The 17,606-nt window shown below is 44.9% G+C and overlaps 1 long non-coding RNA gene across 1 annotated transcript in view; it reads right to left on the reverse strand.

Moving 5' to 3' along the window:
- Positions 1–3,938: 3,938 nt before the first annotated feature.
- LOC133152279 (uncharacterized) overlaps positions 3,939–17,606 on the reverse strand; it is a 43,735-nt gene continuing 30,067 nt past the window's right edge. The window contains exon 2 of the long non-coding RNA XR_009714103.1: positions 3,939–14,003. This is a non-coding gene — a long non-coding RNA (uncharacterized LOC133152279). The remainder of the gene's footprint in view (positions 14,004–17,606) is intronic.

A 17,606-nucleotide genomic window follows, 5' to 3' on the forward strand; every position in this document is an offset into this window, starting at 1 on the left:
CTCCAGATGTAGCTGTAGTCACCCTCTTTTTTCTCACCGCTATTGCGCCATTGTGATCCACAGAGTCCCGTGATGGAGATGTTGTATCGAGACAGTTCACAAGATAGAAGAGTGGCGTGACCTGTTCGTCGAAGTGTTTGCACATTCCATGTAGTAACACGGAAGGGATGTCAGAGATTGACAGATCGTAGGTCAGGGACGGGCGGGGATTGATACTTTGGGTCAGTCCGGCTATTTCTGATTGGTTTCGTAACAATAGGGGTTTTCTCTGGAGTAGGTTGTTAGCCCACTGCCAGATAGCCAGCTGGCAGGCCAGCAGGCCACAACGGGGCAGCCCCCATTGTGGCCTGCTGGCCTGCCCTGAACCATTCTTCGTCGGGCCCCTCGCCTGAGACCAGTTTGTCATGGGAGGCCCTACCAGGAGCTGAAAGCTCCAAATAACATAGCTCTTAGGGTCATAGGGCCGCGCAAACCCCTCCACCACGATAAGGTGATGGTTCCCGGAGAGGTGTATATATATATATATTCCTATATATTAGGGGTGTAAATCGTGGGTTTTGTCACGATACGATATCATATCGATACAAAGAACTACGATACGATATTTGCCGATATCTTAAAGCCTGCTGCGATTCATTCACGATATATCGCGATATAGTGCTCTACGATCGATTTTGTTTTTTTTAATAAAAAATATAGAACAATATCCTGATTTATAACAATTCATACACAAAATCAACAAGGTACTGCTTTAACTTTATGTTTTGGATCATTGTCCTGTTGGAAGATAAATCTATATATATATGTATATATATATATATATATACAAACACACACACACACACACACGCGCACACGCACGCACGCACAGCCACACACACACACTAGGGGTGGGAAATTTATTTTGCAAATGAGCCACATGAAAAATGGGAACATATGCTGAGGGACAAGCCAACATGGTAACCTCAACATTGACCATATTATTTGTAATGTAATCAGAAAAAGCATATTGTCCTATTTTAATTAATTGCTGTGAAGGTAAAGTGTATTTTGTGTACCAACTGAGAGCTCATATTAGCCATTCCGGGTTAGGATTCCCAAATATATAAGCGGGAAGTATAACATTGACAGGGATGTAAAATGATGCAGTGAAGACTAACCCTAACATTAACACACCCAATACATACTACAGAATATGAAATGGTAGATTTCTGTTCAATATTATCAGGCCAAATCAGACCTGATAACTAGGGGTGTAAATCGCGGGTTTTGTCACGATACGATATCATATCAATACAAAGAACTACGATACGATATTTGCCGATATCTTAAAGCCTGCTGCGATTCATTCACGATATATCACGATATAGTGCTCTACGATCGATATATTTTTTTTTTTAAATAAAAAATATAGAACAATATCCTGATTTATAACAATTCATACGCAAAATCAACAAGGTACTGCAAACTCTTTATTTAGGAAATTACAAGAGTATTGTAGTATACAAAGTGCTTATTTTAACACTGAACTTTGATGTCGTGTTTTTTCTTTAAATGTGCGGTGAGATTTGTGCTCCCTGAATATCTGATCACCGCATGGCAGGATTTACAAAGTGCACGTGTCTTGTCCGTTGAGCCATCTTTTCTTTGCAATCCAAAGTGCTTCCAAACGAATGACTTGAAGCCTAAAGGAGGGGAGCAAATTTCCTCGTCTTATTGGACACTAACCATAGCACCAGCCCAGGAGCCGCGTACTAGTTGTCGACTCCCCTTTCACGTGCCTGCTCTGCTCACAACACAACAACGCCGCGCGCACTGCTCCCGGAAAGAGGAAGCGAGCAACAATGAACTGGATTTCAAAATAAAGTCGCGTCTAATGTCCGAGGTCAAACACGGCGATATAAATCGATGTTTACGTTTAGCATCGATGCCAATAAATCGTACAGCATTATATCGATTAATCGATGTGTATCGATGAATCGTTACACCCCTACTATATATATACCGTTTTTTTCCGTGTATAGTGCGCAAAATTTAACTAATTTATTGTCCTAAAATCTGGGGTGCGCATTATACATGTATACATTTTTTAATTTTTTTTTTTTTTAAGTCCCAATGATCGTCACACACGCAGGGAGGCAATGGGTCCCATTTTTATAGTCTTTGGTATGGTCTTAACTAGGCTGGATGTAATTTTTTTTGTTGGCGTTGATTTCTCCGACTGCCCGTAAACGCACCACCGAGACGTTGAAGAGGAATAAAAACACCCTTGGAAACCAAAACTTGCCCCTCGTCGTGACTCGGAGCCGCAACAAATGTTTCGGATTTGTGTAGGGTACATTGTGACAGACAGCAAACGAGCAGGTGATGGAGCAAGCCTTGTCTGATACGAGAGCATTGCGCTCGTATGGAGCGTGTTTGAAGTGAACAGCAGAGACGAAAGGAACAAGGCAAAGTGTTGTGAAATAAAATATTACCTGTAATACGGATTTAGGTAGAGAACTGAACTCTCGCTCTTTATATAGCTGACGTGTCTTGCGCATCCGTTCTGCGCATCTGTAATGGCGGCCTCCGTATGATATCCGGTTTGCGTGTGTGCGCGTGTGAGCGAGAGCGAGAGAGAGCGAGCGAGAGAGAGCGAGCGAGAGAGAGAGCGCGAGAGAGAACGCTCAACCGTAGCGCGCCGCCGACCGCCCAACTGCACCACGCTGGTCGCATTATTGTGACAGAGCCGTCGCTGAAATTTAGAAGATATTTTTAAAGTCCTGATGTACTTTCTAAAATTTAAGTGGACCTCAGTGCGCACTGCGCAGGGAGCTTAATTTGGTGCGGTCGCGCAACCGCAGCGCGCCGGGCGCTCACTGTCGCATTGCTTAAAGAGCGCCTTTGTGTTTTAGGATGAACAGCAGAGACCAAAGAAACAAGGCAAAGTGTTGTGAAATAAAATATTACCTGTAATACCCATTTTGTTATTTGCTGATTGAAACTGCTAATTAAACTGTGAATTGAAACTAATAGGAAGAAAACAACTCTCACTCTTTATATAGCTGACGTGTTTTGCGCAGCCGTTCTGTGCATTTTATTTCACAACACTTTGCCTTGTTCCTTTCTTCTCTGCTGTTCACTTCAAACACGGTCCATGCGACCGCAATGCTCTCGTATCAGACGCTTGCTCGATCACCTGCTCGTTTGCTGTCTGTCACAATGTACCCTACACAAATCCGAAACATTTGTTGCGGCTCCGAGTCACGACGAGGGGCATGTTTTGGTTTCCAAGGGTGTTTTTATTCCTCTTCAACGTCTCTCCCATACAGAGCCGCCTCTTTCCCGTGCGCGCACGGAGCGCGGTGGTGCGTTTACGGGCAGTCGAGGAAATCAACGCCAACAAAAAAAATTACATCCAGCCTAGTTAAGACCATACCAAAGACTATAAAAATGGGACCCATTGCCTCCCTGCGTGTGTGACGATCATTGGGACTTAAAAAAAAAAGAAAAAAAAAATATTTTTTTAAATTCATAAAAATTGGGTGCGTATTATACATGGGTACAGGCTTTTTTCCAGCATCAGCATGCCATTTTTAGGGTGCGTATTATACATGGGGGCGCACTATACACGGAAAAAAATCCTTGTATAATGCGCGAAATTGAGCTAATCTGGGGTGCGCATTATACATGGGTACAATTTTTTTTTAATTTTAAAATTAAATTAATTTTCTTTTTTTTTTTTTTCTTTTTTTAAGAAAATCATGGTACAACAAAACCAACAACAGGACTGACCGACAAAGACGTGGAACAAAAAGACAGGGTGACATTACCAAAGACAGGAACAGAAACCAAACAGATGTGGTGAATGGTATTTGTTGCTTCGCTGGTCTCCAAAAAAACACTCAGTGGACGATGGCTGGTCCGGGTAAGGAAGCACTTCGGTGACACACGGCTGATTGGGAAAAGATTTATTCAACCGATGTCAAAGTGATGTCTCTCCAAAAGTTAGGGTGGCCCCAAGAGCAAAGATGTTTCAGCTCTTGACAGCACAGATGTTCGCCCCAAAAAGGCCCTCGCGCTTCTTGCTCTTGCCCCTTGCGCCCCTGCGCCCCTGCTCTTGTCCTTCGTGCCTCTGCGCCCTGCGCGCTCCTTGCTCTTCGCGCTCTCCTCTTCGCGTTCTTGACCTCCTTCTATCTGTTCTCCCCCATCATTTGTACCTCGTAAGACAACAGCTGCGGTCCGAGTCTCACTCTATTGGTTACTTCCGATGCCCTTAAAAGTGCATGGACAAAGGTATTCCTGGTCACGGACGAATGGCCCTTCCATATTCTAAGCACCTACACATTGCTGAAACTAGATCTTCTCTGTACCGCAAAAATAGCTTGGGGTCTTCTCACTGCTGCAAGGTCGCCATTTAAGGTGACATACAGTGACGCATAGAATCCAAAATTTACCTCATTCCCCCCTCCGGGACTTTATAAATGTCCCGAAAACGGTCCAAAAAGAGATGACATCGGTAAACATCCAAAAATCTTCACCCAACCAAATTTTCTGATCACGTCTACAATTTGGCCTATACCTGCACAGCCTATATCACGCTCGAGGCATGCTACTTAAGGTTATTTTAACTAGGAAAGCTCAAACTACTTTGGTATCCAATTGCTCCCTGACAGCAATCTGAGGCCTCTCAGGAACCACAAATAAAGAAAATTGAAGTCCACATTATTCAAATGACGATAACCACCCCCCTTAGGTAATATCTCAATACCGTCGATAATTAATGAAGCAATGAATTTGGTGTGGTCCGTTAGAAACCTCAAAAAGTTGCCGGACCTCCCTCGAGAAAAAACCATGCCAGTCTAATGACACGGAAAAAGAGGGAGGCCCTTTCTAACATCCTCAGTGATTCCTTCCACCTGGCGTCAGCCAGGTACAAGGAGTCTTGGCACATATCACAATCCACAAAACAGTATGAGCTCACAAAACAGAAGGAAAAGAAATGACAAGTACACCGACCGCTAAACAGTCAAACTGCATTGTCAATGTTAACATGTGAAAAGTTAAATGAATAAGATAAAGTAATTGCAGCATGTAGTCATCAGATAAAGTACTGATTGATAAAATATTGACGCAATATCACAGCATACTGAAACGTTGAAGCGCCCTCAGTGTTGCCCCCCTTGCATATGTAAGTGCCTGTCGATGCAAAGCCCAGTCCACTGAATGCTCAGTAGTGACTTTGCCCCGGGATCACTGCTCAGGGCCTGCCGTCCATCCAAAATCTTTATGTCCACTCCACCGTCCTCAGAGTCTCTTTCCAGGCCCCGGTCAGCGTCCACGGGGTCTGCAATAATCGGGAGCCACTGCCAGTATTTAACGATGACAACAGCACAAAACCTTGAGTTGCAATGAAAAGAGCAGCTATGCCCAGCGTAGGCCGGAAGTCCGCCCGGCCCCCTTCGGTCAGCCCCAGTAGACGACATCTCCATAACCCGTCGTCTGCAAACTAAATCTTCTCTTTTGGGGTTGATTGGGGCACGGGGACGACTGGTGGTCGTCGTCTCATCGAAGTGCTCAGTAGAACCTCCGAGCGTTCTCGGCATCTACTCCTATGATCCAGAGGCCCACGTGATTCCTGAAACAAACAAACAAACAAACAAACAAACAAACAAACAAACAAACAAACAAACAAACACTCCCCCTAGGAGTTATGAATAATCCCCCTTATTTCTCGTCGTGTTGTCAGTCTCGCAAGATCCGTCCTGTAGCAGAGTAACTTCTGCCTGTTCAAGTTAGTCTTTCCTGCTGCAGCTGTCCCTGTCTGACGTCCTGTCAATCAGTCTTTGCAATTGCTTTTCCCAGTTCAAATCTTAATTTTTACTCCAAATTTTCCTCTTTGATTCCAATTTTTCTCAGTATTCTCAAATGGGCATCAGTCCTGTCAGTTTTCTTCACCCAATTTGTTTATGTACATTATCTTTGTCTCCCCTTCAAGTCATCTTACTGTTCAAATCAGTCGCCCTTTTGAATGAACCTATAATCTTCCCAAAATGATTTACCTATTCAACTCTTTTCAACATTTGTTATGCAAATTAACCCTCTTAAAATGTGTTCTTAAATACCTTCCCTTTCATAGCAGCTTTAATGCATTCATATGTTAAGAAATTATCCCTATTGCTTGTTTCTGGTCCAGTTTCCTATTTTATTTAATTACCTTCCAAACATTTGTTGTCTATTGCGCTGCAGTCTAATCCCTATTAGCTGTATGATTTGTCATCATTCGTGCTTTTCCGTTGACACTTTAACCGTTACTGTCGCTAGATTGTTACCACGCTTTGCATCCATTCCAGATTGTTGTCTCCCAGTAACTCCTTTCCTTTCGAGCTGCTTCTTCTGCTCCTTCCATCACTACCTGTTGAATTCTGGCATGTCCTGTTAAAGCCTCAAAAATAATTGAATCCGAAAAAACATTGAATGTCACAAATAGCTTTTATATCTACTTACTCATTTAAATGTAACTCCCCCCTCTGACACATTCACTCAATGTGTCATCAGGCATTCAAAAAGGAACCGCCAAAACGTCCTACCGCATCATCATACGTCCTGCAGCCAGTTTGTCGAACCTTTCACTCATCCAGAACCGTCATCCCCAAGTTTCTGAAAATTGACTGTTCACCCCACACTCGGCAACAAAACAACAATCATCGCACTCCTGCCAGTGAGCATACAGCCCTGCTGACAGCGGACCCTTGCGCTCACAAAAAGTACACAGGCATCGAGTATCAAAATAAAACATAGACACACAACGAATCATGGCGCCCGGGGATTCTGTCCTGAAAATCCTCAATCATCACAAAAATCAAAAGGGTTAGGGTTAACATTTTCACGTGAATTCAATATAAACTCTCCAAGACTGCAATCGCCAACCTGCAAAATTATTACAAGTTATAAAACAGCCAGCAATCTGCTCCTTGGCTGGTGGTTGATGCTGCAATAAGTCAAGTGACACACAGAAACAAAGCAAAGCTTGCACTTGCCACAAGCAAGCTTAAGTTTCAAATGTTTGGTTGTCATCCACATAGTCAGTCATCCCGTCGGGTGAGTCCAAGTCTGTCACGTCATATCGTCCATTGTCCTAGTGTTTGATATTAGTCCTGTCTTGTCCATTCGTGTTGCTGAAATGGGCCTTCTCCATGAACTATTTTGTTGTTCATGGTGCCTCTGAGTAACCATCAGCTGTTGGTTAAGGTTACAACTCATCACTCATCAAACTTGGGTGTTCCAGTCTCATGTGAGAGGAATCTTACCCTCAACTGTGACCCTTTCACCCCAACTCCAAAATACTTTGGCCTTTCACCCTGTCCCAGACACACACATACACATTCTTAACCACACAAGTGTCAATTCAGTCACCTTCATCGCTCAGCTCTCATTCCACACCAAACAAATTTAGTATGTGTAAGTGAGTAGGCAATCAGTGAATATTGAAGGTAACACTTCATTTCTGGATGATCTTCTCGATTAAATATTTCATACAATCGTTCCTCACTTTTACCGTAAAACTGTCAATTAAATGCCTAAAAAATTCAGTTATTTCTACTGCTGAGCCTGTCCAAGGGTGAGCATGGGGAAAGAAGCAGCCTCAGATGGTCCTTAAATAATTCTATCCTAATCAATCATTCTGATCGAACCGCTGGGTAAAGATACTCAAAAGGGTCCCTCCGACAGTCTACTCCCCTATGGTGTTTTCACTTTGCCTTGTCAATGCATTTGTTATTTGAGTCCTATCACGTTTGTCATCTCGTTAACTGTCATTTTGTGTGACTCTTATGCTGCATTATTCTTAACTGTCAAAAGTTTCCATGGCTGTTATTCCTTGAACTTATCGGACTTTCTGAATTCCCCGTGAGTTGTAATTAACTTCTAATTTTATTAATTAATAATAATCAGGTCCATTGAACAATCTAGCCCCCTCTTGACTGCATCCTATTGGGTCCTAATGTCCTATTTTCATCTCCAATTTGTCAACGACCCGATGTCTAATTGTTAAGCTGGGTGGACTAAATGTGATCCTACTCTTTATTTCATACAATTTGGCCTGTTTTATCCAAATTTATCCTCTGATCATGATGCTTTCCCTTTTTCTGTAACACTACACCTTTTGTTCCTGATTTATTTATTTATCTTTTATCAAGACTCCTCAGTTGTGTCAAGTTCAGTGCCCAAGCAAGCTTCCATTCACTTTGACCCAAGCCCACCAAGTATTGATTACGCCCCAGCAAGGAGTCCAGTTCGCTTGTTGCACATTTCAGGTCTCATGGTTCTTTCGCCGCACCTCATTTTCAAGTTGTTGTCTTTAGTTGTAGCCTCAGAGCCAACTCATTCCTCACTCTCGGATGAGTCAATTTTCAACTGAGTCCATTCACATCTTGTAAGTTTCTTCACTCTCGCCTCAGAGGATGTCGTTTTCCTCCGGAGCGTTGTGCTCCCCCCAAGCACAAACATAGTCCTTCTTTGCTCTTGCAAAAGGTCAAAGGTGCCTCAGAGCCATGCACCGTTTTCTTGTTGTTCTCAGCTGTCGGTGGAGTCTCGGGATCGAGTTTCAGGGTCACTGCTGGATACTGGAAAAGACAGACTGGGAAACCAAACTTAAATATCGTCTTCCAATTAGCCATTAATTACCTAGTACCTTTTGTTAATCAAACTTCCAATTCTCCTATTAACAAGAATTTAATATATTTGAGAAAAACGTTGCCTTTCCTTCATGAGCTCTCGGCTGTATTGTGATGGACCTTATTTGAACAATTTTAAAGTGGCAGATTACCCCAAACTTAAAATTTCAAGTCTTAACTGTGATTTCTCTCAATTATACTGTGATTTCCAGAAGCTCATCCTAATTTCAGGGTACATTCTATTGTTTGTTTTCCTGCCTTTGATTTTATGCAATCCTCTCTATCATCTTTTCACCTTTCCTGATTTGAGCCTTCAATTTCAGACAAAGTTTCCCAATTTTGCGTACAGAATGTACATTATTCATAATTAAGTCATGTTCCAAACATTGCATTCTTTTTTCAAAGTCAAAGTCAAAGTCAGCTTTATTGTTATTCTCTGGTTTGACCTCAGTATTATTGGTGTTATGCTCACTTACCGATATTACTGGACTATCTTGAATTTTTAATTCTCCGCCACTACATCGAAGGCCATTTCTCAGCTGTTCACTTTTCCCATGCTCCAGTTAGGCTCCATTATTCGAATCTAGAATGTGATTTTCATTTGAGTTTCTTACTTTTGGACTTCTAAAATGGTCCTATCGCTAATTTATTTGTACCGAGCATATTTTTACAAGAATATTAAAAGAACCAACCGATTACTACCAAATCCAATCTCTCCTCGTTGGCATCTCCTCCTCTATTTTGAACTTGCTGCTTTTGACCTGTACGTCTTGTTACAGTGGGCACTGGTCAGCCTTGTCGGGCCAACGCAATTTACGAGCAGGCTCTCCATGCATACAATTCAGTCCTATGTCTAAATCCAGGGAATTCCTTTAATTCCAGCTGCTGCTGTGGCCCTCACTTGATACCTCTCTTGCTCTCATAAATTAGTGTTGACCGGTTGAGTTTTCTTTAGACACTCAAATCACCTATATTTGTGTTGTAGTGGTTAGCCCTCGCATGCTCCTACTCCACCTGTTAGACGGCTGTTAAACATTAATTCTAAGTTCATGCTGTGTCTCTATGTCCTCCTGGAGACAACGGATGTATCCGCCGTCTCAGGTTTTTTATGTAACGAGAAAATCAGAAGTATTGAGGAGAGCCCCAAAGAAACGAGTATCAATAATTTGTTTTCAATTTTGTCATCCTTTCAGCAATTTAAATTAATAAGTTGAGCTTTTCGTCAGATCCAATTTCCTATTCCTCTCAGAATGCTAAAAGGAGCGTCAGCTGGCCTTAGAGTGGTCCCCCATTATTTACGAGGGGGCCACACTCTTCTGCCACCGCTTGCTGTCGTCCCAGCATGTTTTTCTTTAGATACATCTATATTGGTGTCGTATTGGTTAACACACGCATGCTCCTATTTCTCCAGTTGGTCATGCATTCTTTTGCTCCTTCAGCATTCCGTCTTCCATCATTTTGTCATAGTTCCTTTCGCTGCTGGCCGCGCAGGCCCCTAAAATGGGCACAACTCCAGCCATTCGCACCGCCCCGACGTCACCCGCGCGGGGAGGGGCCAGCCTGAAACACAGTGGGCAGGTACAGGTTGGCCACCCTGCCGCCCAGGGGGCCGGATCCCTCTCCCCGCGCGTGCAGCGCAGGTGGGCACGCGCCCAAAGCAACGAGAGCACACCATCCTTATCCGTTCCTTTTGCTGCTTCTACAAGCACGCGCTCACACCCATGCGCGCTCATGAGCATAACCACACACACGCACGGACTCACGAGCACGTACGCACACACACCCATTTATGCACGCACACACGCACACACACACGCACACTTACGGGGCCCAACAAATACACACTTCAAGCGTCCATTCATTCGGAAGCTCAAACAGACAACATTAAGCTGACAGAGTTCACAAAAATTACACACGGACACAGAAGACATACAACGGGATTCGAATCCATTCCACATTTTGCTTCTTTCCAACTGCTGCTTAGCAGTTTGGTCATTTTAACTGTCATCAGCGCAGATGCACTGACAAATACGCACGTCTTACTTAACTTTTTGTTTCGTTTCGTTTCGTTCCTAATAGCGCTGTATATTTCCCTTTTATTCTGCAGAATTTAACTTAAGTGTGCACACAAATTACTTTTTATATCACTACTAAACCCCCCAGAGGCCTCTTTTCCACGTTTTCCATTTTCACACAGCAGCCGCACAAAACCTTCGTCCAATAGCGGTTTTGTCGCCGGCTCAAATTTATCAAACTTTGACAGACGTGCATGCTATTACAGTGCGCCTCGACAAATCGGGATCGGACCGTTGCCGCGATAACGCACCAGCTACCTCGGTATTCAAAAATGACAGCCCACCGAGTTTACTCTGCCATTTTCTTGCACCAGCGTTTAAATCGAGGAGCCTTGTAACCCCCACACACTTCTAATTCGATCAGTGTCCAAACGACGTGGCTTACGCGCGCTTTATTTTCCTCGGTACCCTTAAAATCTGACCGGATCTCGGCACCCATAACTGGGTCTGACCGGACCACTTCGGCACCCTTAAAAAAGGGTCTGACCGGGTCACTTCCACATTCATGCTCACAGTTACGGATGCCAAGGCTGCGCACTTTTCCTATTTGCCAAACGCGGTCAGCGCAAGCCTCCCTTTTTTGTCGGACTTTTGACGGAGACTAACCCGGCCACCGAAACTCTCCACAGGTGCGCACTTGGCCCGTACGGCCACTGAGTGCGACTGCAGTGTCTCGGCTTTTCCAGGAACTGCATCTGGGGCGGGTCGTTTCCTGTCGCAACAGTGTTCAATCGTATCTGTGTTTTCGCCTCATTCACACAGCTAAAATTTCTATCCTCCATCGGATCTGTCGCCAAACTAAAGTCCACGTTTTATGGGACTTTCTACCATTCTTTTATTGTGACGGTCAACAGCGATGTCCCTGACAACCTGTCCCGTCACGAGCCACACTACTTCGGGCTTTTTTCTTTTTCATCATTCATCATTCTCACCAGACATGTCACTCACTCCACTGTGCACATTCCCCATTAAGTTCTAAGTTACTGTTCACTTTTTATTTCTTATTTTTTATTTATTTTCTATTTTTTATTTTATTTTTCCTTTGCTGCTTCTATTTGGGGCCACTCCCCCTTCGAAAGTCGAATTATGACGACTTTTTGACTGGGAGAGACAACTTACTCCCGAGACAGCTCATGGCCACGTCAGATTCGGTTGTAACTGCCCCCCTCAAGGGGCCGACCCCCCACCTGTCCAAGAACCGAGCATATCGCGGCAACTGCGGGCGAAGCATCTCACCTTAATGACAGCCGCTGGTCGACCGCTGGATTCTCGCTCAGGAAGCGGGCAGGAATTCCCCGGGGGAACACGAATCCTGTTCGTGACGCCAAAAATGTGGTGAATGGTCTTTGTTGCTTCGCTGGTCTCCAAAAAAACACTCAGTGGACGATGGCTGGTCCGGGTAAGGAAGCACTTCGGTGACACAAGGCTGATTGGGAAAAGATTTATTCAACCGATGTCAAAGTGATGTCTCTCCAAAAGTTAGGGTGGCCCCAAGAGCAAAGATGTTTCAGCTCTTGACAGCACAGATGTTCGCCCCAAAAAGGCCCTCGCGCTTCTTGCTCTTGCCCCTTGCGCCCCTGCGCCCCTGCTCTTGTCCTTCGTGCCTCTGCGCCCTGCGCGCTCCTTGCTCTTCGCGCTCTCCTCTTCGCGTTCTTGACCTCCTTCTATCTGTTCTCCCCCATCATTTGTACCTCGTAAGACAACAGCTGCGGTCCGAGTCTCACTCTATTGGTTACTTCCGATGCCCTTAAAAGTGCATGGACAAAGGTATTCCTGGTCACGGACGAATGGCCCTTCCATATTCTAAGCACCTACACATTGCTGAAACTAGATCTTCTCTGTACCGCAAAAATAGCTTAGGGTCTTCTCACTGCTGCAAGGTCGCCATTTAAGGTGACATACAGTGACGCATAGAATCCAAAATTTACCTCACAGACATCATGACATCATCCGACAGTGAGCGAGGGGCAGACAGGACTTAAATACAAAACACGGTACATTGATTGAGGTGACACAGGAAGGGAGGGGCGACGCGAACAGAAGCTATGGCAACCTAGACACATAGCAAGACGGGACGAGACATGACAAATCTCCCTCGAAATAAAAATTGAAATCACCTTTCTTCTTTGTTGTCAATTGCGCATAGCATTCAGCCATCCTGCCCAACACACTTTGTTAGGGTGGTGCTCACTCTAACTTATTTTGCAAGAACCACACTGGAGTCAAGCAAGTCATTTTAGACACCTGCAGGCGGAGAGTTCACTCGTCGCTGTGCTTACAGCGATGGTCGAATGAAGTCTGACTCAGGCCTCGTCAGGTGCTTATTTATTGAAAGAAACAGAGTGCGGTTGAAAGTGGGGGTGTGGGAACACACAGGTTAGGGTGGAGACGCTCCCCTGCTGATCAAAGCATAGCAGGGGGCCTTTTACGACTTTCTGTAAACAAAGCAACTTTGATTGCTTCCTCTGCGTCTAGTCAATCAGTTGAAAGGATCTTAGCACTTTGGTAAACTAATTTTGTCTAGACAGGACAAACTAGTTAAATTATTACAGGTTGCATTCCAACATAATCATACGATGAAGATATTCTGCAAACCCTAACATATCCCTCCTGTTTTATCATATGATTATGTCAAACCCAAACAATCAAACATAAGTAAGAAAATACAATGAAAGCAATAACTTCCAGTGAGGTTTTTCCCTCAATACTCCAGTCCAAAGTATGTGCAACTTAAAAACCTGCGGCCAGATTAAATGCAGGAAAAGAGTTACACGGTCCCTCTGCCTTAGGCGACCAGACTGTTATCAATCAAGATAAAAATTGCTCGTGATTGTTCAGCCGTTGGGGGCTTGGCACGCCCACTGGTGGAGGGTGAGCACGATTGTCACCCCCTTCGCAGATCTGCTCCGTCCGGGGAGAACTTGGGAATTGCTGCGTGGTCGTTGTCTTCAGTGGCTCAGGGTGGACTACCTGGCCACCAAGGGGGAAGAGGATTATTCTGCCTCTGTATGAACTGGGGGGGGGGACTGTCGATGGCTGATCTGGTTCCTTCCAGGAACCCTTCACTGGGGCGCACTGGGACAGATGACACCACGAATCTCCTTTGTCGGCCAGCCGGACGGCATGTGAGATGCGCTCTACCAATTTATAGGGTCCAGTCGACGCAGGCTCCGTCCCCCACCTTCTTGGGACCTTCAGCCAGAACGTTGGGGTGATCTGGACCTCGGTCTTTGCTTCCGTATCCGCAGTAGTTTGCTGACCAAATCCCGATCTGGATCCGCCACCGAAAGAACAGCAGCACGTCCGGAAAACAGCAAAAAACAGGTTCTGGATTGACATTAAGGAAGGCGTGGCTAGCTGTTCGTGCACTGCCTCAAGTCCCGCTTGTGTCCGTTTGCACAACTTCTGCATGTTGCAATGGATGTAATTTATCCTGTCAGCGTTCCTGTTCATCGTCCATCAGCAGCAAATGGAGGACTCCCATCCCGCTTCAATTTGGTCAATTAAATCTTATTAATCAGGAACTCCTCTGGGGACTTTAATTGCATCAATTTCAGTCAGATCATCGCCGCCTCTCAAATTTAAAGACATTTTGTTTTTTTCCCAGCTTTTTCTCCGGCTGTACCTTCCGCGCCTGCGTTTTGCGATGCTTCAGTTGCTGGGGTACTGGTGCGTTGGGGCCTGCTGTTCGAGCGGGTGCAGTCGAGGTCGACTGGCATCACCACCTGGTCCACTGCTGCTTTCACACGAGGCTGGGATCCTTCGCCGTCGCCGCTACATCTGACCGGCATTTCCCCGATGGCTCACCCATCTCCTCTTTCTGGACTACCAACCCCCCGTCACCCCCACCTCCCGTACTGGCAACCTCAACAACCTCCGCTCCCGCCCCTCCTGCTCCTCCATCTATCTCCTTCGCACTGCTGACCGATGTCCTGTTACCTATAACCTACTGTCTCGACCCCCCACCCACCCCCCTCCACTCTTTTTTTTATTCCATGTAAAGCGTCTTTGGGTTATTGAAAAGCGCTATATAAATTGAATGAATTATTATTATTAGAAAAGGTACTCACCATCAGGCCTTTCCTCACCGGCTAGGATGGGAGGATATGTCCTTGCGCACCGCAATAATAGCATCTACCCTCCTGGCGTCGGCGCTGCCTTTCCTCCTCGGTCAACATTGCTCTGCCCAACTGCATGGGTTCGATCCCAGGAGGGAGCGGAGCCATGTTCGGCGTGAGGCGGTGTGCCTCGAGGGGCGAAGACCCGGCCACTGATGTGGGGGAGAAGGCAGGTGTGTTCCTGCATGCGCGCTGCTTCTTCCATTCCTGCAGTCAATTGTCCGTGCGAATAGCCAGCGCGATGAGAGCGTCGAGGTCTGTGGGGAGGTCGAGGGGGATGACCTGGTCCTGTATGGGTCCTGAAAGGCCCCTGAGAAAGACGTCATACAGGGCCGTCGAGTCCCACCCGTATTTCGCGGCCAGAGTGCGGAAGGGGATCGCGTGGTCCCCGACAGTCTCCCGACCCTGGGTCAGCCGGCATAGCCTTCTCTCGGTCTGAGGAGATTGGGTCGAACACCATGCGGAGGGCCTCGATGAAGGTGGGGAGGGAATGACAAGTGGCAGAATCCCTAGCCCATTTGGCGGTCGCCCACCCCCGGGCCCTTCCCGTTAGGTAAGAGACTATAAAGGCCACCCGGGAGCGTTCCGTGGGGAATTCGCCTGGGGACCGCTCAAACTGCATTTCACACTCTGTGATGAAAGCTCTACTAAGCCTGGGTTCTCCGGAGTAGCGTTCCGGAGGAGCCAGTCTGGCGCCAACGGCAGTTGGCAATGGGGGCGACAGCAGGACGGGCCACAGGGGAGGCAGCTGGTGGACTGGGCGTCGCCGCTGATCCTGCGGTCAGAAGCGATAGATTTTCCTGCATCTGCTTGCTCAGCAGTCCCACCTGAGCGGCCACCACCCCTCGGATTTCTTCCTGGCTCTTTGCGAGCCCTTGGACTCCAAGACCCAGAGCCTCCACTTGCTCCTGGTGTTGGGCGAGCCATGACGCCTGGGAGCGTACTGTGGCGGTCAGTTGCTCCGACTCTGCCGAGTACATGACTGGCCAGTGCGTACTGTCAGACTTGGATCGAGGAGAGGACTCGGATGCAGAGTGACAACAAAAAAGAAATTTATTCTGATAGGTTGGAGCCAGCAAAAACCCCAAAGCGCCTCAAAAGAGGGAAAACACGGTGGCAAAAAACTAAAACTGAAAAACACAGAGCTTAAGCTTGACAACAAAGGTTTGTTTTGTTAAATAAAGAGCCGTTTACCAAACCCACGTCTTTCCTTGAACTTTGTTAACGCTACAATATAGTTATATAGTAGATCTGTGGAATAACGACGAGGCAGCGCGACGTCGCGTCAGCAGCGCGGCAGTTGTTTACATAAAGGACAAAGATCGACTCGTCCAGGGACGGTGGATGGGGCTCGTTATGCTATTCAGGCAATATATCAACAAACATGTGTTATTTCAAAGTGCACAGACATACATATCAAATCATGAAGTTATAAAAACCTGTCATTACCATATATAAAAATGTCTAGTTATGTCCTCTTTATTGATTTGGTGTGCAGGCATAATTATATGCTTAAAATGTTTTTATATATATATATACACAAATATATATATATATATTTGATTGATTCATATAGTATATATATATATATATATATATTTGATTGATTCATATAGTATGTATTAGGGGTGTAACGATTCATCGATACACATCGATTAATCGATATAATGCTCTATGATTTATTGGCATCGATGCTAAACGTAAACATCGATTTATATCGCCGTGTTTGACCTCGGACATTAGACGCGACTTTATTTTGAAATCCAGTTCATTGTTGCTCGCTTCCTCTTTCCGGGAGCAGTGCGCGCGGCGTTGTTGTGTTGTGAGCAGAGCAGGCACGTGAAAGGGGAGTCGACAACTAATACGCGGCTCCTGGGCTGGTGCTATGGTTAGTGTCCAATAAGACGAGGAAATTTGCTCCCCTCCTTTAGGCTTCAAGTCATTCGTTTGGAAGCACTTTGGATTGCAAAGAAAAGATGGCTCAACGGACAAGACACGTGCACTTTGTAAATCCTGCCATGCGGTGATCAAATATTCAGGGAGCACAAATCTCACCGCACATTTAAAGAAAAAACACAACATCAAAGTTCAGTGTTAAAATAAGCACTTTGTATACTACAATACTCTTGTAATTTCCTAAATAAAGAGTTTGCAGTACCTTGTTGATTTTGCGTATGAATTGTTATAAATTATTTGTTATTACTCTTATTTATTGTTTGTGCCTTTTTGTTTATGATGTTTTTTACTTTTGCGCTATGCTTGCTGGCTCCGTTATTTATTGTGTTATCTGTTTATTTATTATTTATTCATCACTCTTACTATTGATTGTTTGAATTTTTGCCTTCTTGTTCTTATATTGTGTCGCGTACATGTATGTCTATCGTGTTATGTGTCTCGTCACCGTGGGATAGAGAAAAACGTAATTTCGGTCTCTTTGTGTGTTGTGACATGTGGAGAGATTGACAATAAAGCTGACTTTGACTTTGACTTTGACTTTGAAATAAGGATATTGTTCTATATTTTTTATTTAAAAAAATATATATATCGATCGTAGAGCACTATATCGTGATATATCGTGAATGAATCGCAGCAGGCTTTAAGATATCGGCAAATATCGTATCGTAGTTCTTTGTATTGATATGATATCGTATCGTGACAAAACCCGCGATTTACACCCCTAGTATGTATATATGTATATATATATATATATATATATATATATATGTATATATATATATATATATATATATATATAT

This window comes from Syngnathus typhle, linkage group LG1 (genome assembly GCF_033458585.1).
Source record: "Syngnathus typhle isolate RoL2023-S1 ecotype Sweden linkage group LG1, RoL_Styp_1.0, whole genome shotgun sequence".
In the NCBI taxonomy this organism is placed as follows: Eukaryota; Metazoa; Chordata; class Actinopteri; order Syngnathiformes; family Syngnathidae; genus Syngnathus; species Syngnathus typhle.